Genomic DNA, 2,349 nt, shown 5'->3' with positions numbered 1-2,349 from the left:
ATGACCAAAAAAAAAATCAATACAGGTTCTGTGGTGGAAATGCAAGGAGATGAAATGAAGAGAGTCATTTGGGAACTGGTTAAGGGAAAACTCATTTTACCATATGTGAATTTGGATCTATATAGCTATGACTTAAGGACAGAGAATTGTGATGCAACAAATGACCAGGTCACCTTTGATGCTGCAAAAGCTATTAAGAAATATAAAGTGGGCATGAAATGTGCTACCATCACCCCAATGAAAAGAGAGTCAAGGAGTTCAAATTGAAGAAAATGAGGAAATTGCCAAATGAGACTATCCAAAATATCCTGGGTGGTACCATCTTCAGGGAAGCAATCATCTGCAAAAACATCCCCCAGCTTGTGAATGGCTAGGTGAAACCAATCATTATAGTCTGTGACGCTTATGGGGGTCAATACAGAGCAACTGATTTTGTAGTTCTGGGACCTGGAAAAGTTAAGATAACCTATATGCCATATGATGGGGGGCAAACCAGTGACATACTTGGTCCGTAGTTTTGAAGATTGTGGTGGTGTTGCTATGGGAATGTACAATCTTGACCAGTCAATCAAGGATTTTGCTCACAGTTCCTTCCAAATGGCTCTGTCTAAAGGTTGGCCTCTATATGTGGGTACCAAAAACACTATTCTGAAGAAATATGATGGGTGTTTTAAAGACATCTTTTGGGAAATATATGACAAGTAATACAAATCCCAATTTGAAGCCAAGAAGTTATTGTATTAACCTATACTCATTGCTGACGTGGCAGCCCAAGCTCGGAAATCAGAGGGAGGCTTTGTCTGGGCTTGTAAGAAATATGATAGTGATGTGCAGTCTGACTCCATTGCACAAAGCTATGGGTCTCTGGGAATGATGACTAGTGTGCTGATCTGCCCAGACGGCAAGAGAGTGGAATCAGAGGTTGCCCATGTCATGGTAAGGGGTCACTACCACATGTATCAGAAAGGTCAAGAGACATCCACCAATCTAATTACCTCCACTTTCACCTGGAGCAGAGGGTTAGCTCACCAAGCTAAACTGGATAACATTGCAGAGTTCAATACATTTGCAACAATTTTGGAAGAAGTTTGTGTTGAGACCATTGAGTTTGGATTCATGACCAAGGACTTAGCTGCCTATATCAAAGGTTTACCTAATGCACAACGATCTGACTACTGGAAAATATTTGAGTGTATGGACAAACTTGGAGAAAACTTGAAGGCCAAGCTAGCTCAGGCTAAACTTTAATAGCATATCTCTGCTCAACAAAGAGGCTGTGCTGTGGGGTAATTAGTCTCTTTGGGTTACAGTTTTTCTGTATGACACTCAAGTTTTAAATGAAATCAATTTCATAATTTCTCTAGACTACAAGTTATCCTGTAGTTAACTTCCAGTTTACCTGTAGCAACAATATGGTTAACAGCTATTGTGGCTGTGTAAAACCAAGAACAACCAGCACACAGAAGGGCTGCTAACACAGATTCTTTGATCTGCTTTTCTAAGGAAAGCAATTTCAAAGGGTTAATAATCTCAGTTTAATCAAACATACATATATCATTCACTTAGTTCAGGGGTAAAAGATCAACCCCCTGAACTTCAAGGAAAATACAAACAGAAATTACAAACATCAACAGACAGACCTTGTCTGATTCAAATCACAATTCATAGTTACCAGAGAAGCACCAATATCTGTCTGGGTAACCAAAGCAAGGGTGTTGGGTTCAACGACTTGCCCAGAGTCTTGTCACCCTCATACTTTGAATGAGTGTATCCCCAAAAAATCAAATGGGAAGCTTGGATCTTATATTCCTGTCTCAAGGCCCTGGGGCACTTGAGCCTCACCATTTAGAGTGTGAGAAATCAGTGTGGGAAAGCTCCAACCACCAGCACCACATCATATACAATTAAATGATTCTCAATTGTCTTAGAGCTGAGAAACATTCCAAGGCAAAAGATCCCACCATACCTGCCCCAGTCAAACAAAGACCATAATCATTAAAGGCACTTAAGAGAACAGCAGAAAGCCCTGCCCTTATGATGGGAGGTCTTTTTATATAGCAGCCAAGGAATAACTTTCTTACTTATTGTGTTGTTGTTATTATCCTCACTGTCATTTTCCTTGTCCCCAGATATAGATGACCAAAATCAAGAGTATTTAATTCAAAAGGAGAAATGGAAGTGATGGTACAGTGTTGTAAAATCAATTATAAATAAGCCCAAATGTTCCTCCCTTTCTTGCCATGTTTGTGGACCAGGTTGCTCGATGGTTCTGATGTTAGCAGATATTGCATCATGTGAAAAATAGACTTGACAAAGTGAATTTCTACATGAATGAGGAATGAAAGCATG

At 39.8% G+C, this 2,349-nt stretch overlaps 1 pseudogene; it reads left to right on the top strand.

Moving 5' to 3' along the window:
- Nucleotides 1-1,248, top strand: LOC118837307 (annotated as a pseudogene).
- The last annotated feature ends 1,101 nt before the right edge of the window (nucleotides 1,249-2,349 follow it).

The sequence above is a fragment of the Trichosurus vulpecula genome, chromosome 2 (assembly GCF_011100635.1).
Source record: "Trichosurus vulpecula isolate mTriVul1 chromosome 2, mTriVul1.pri, whole genome shotgun sequence".
NCBI classification, from domain to species: domain Eukaryota; kingdom Metazoa; phylum Chordata; class Mammalia; order Diprotodontia; family Phalangeridae; genus Trichosurus; species Trichosurus vulpecula.
This window is presented reverse-complemented; position numbering and strand designations above follow the sequence as displayed.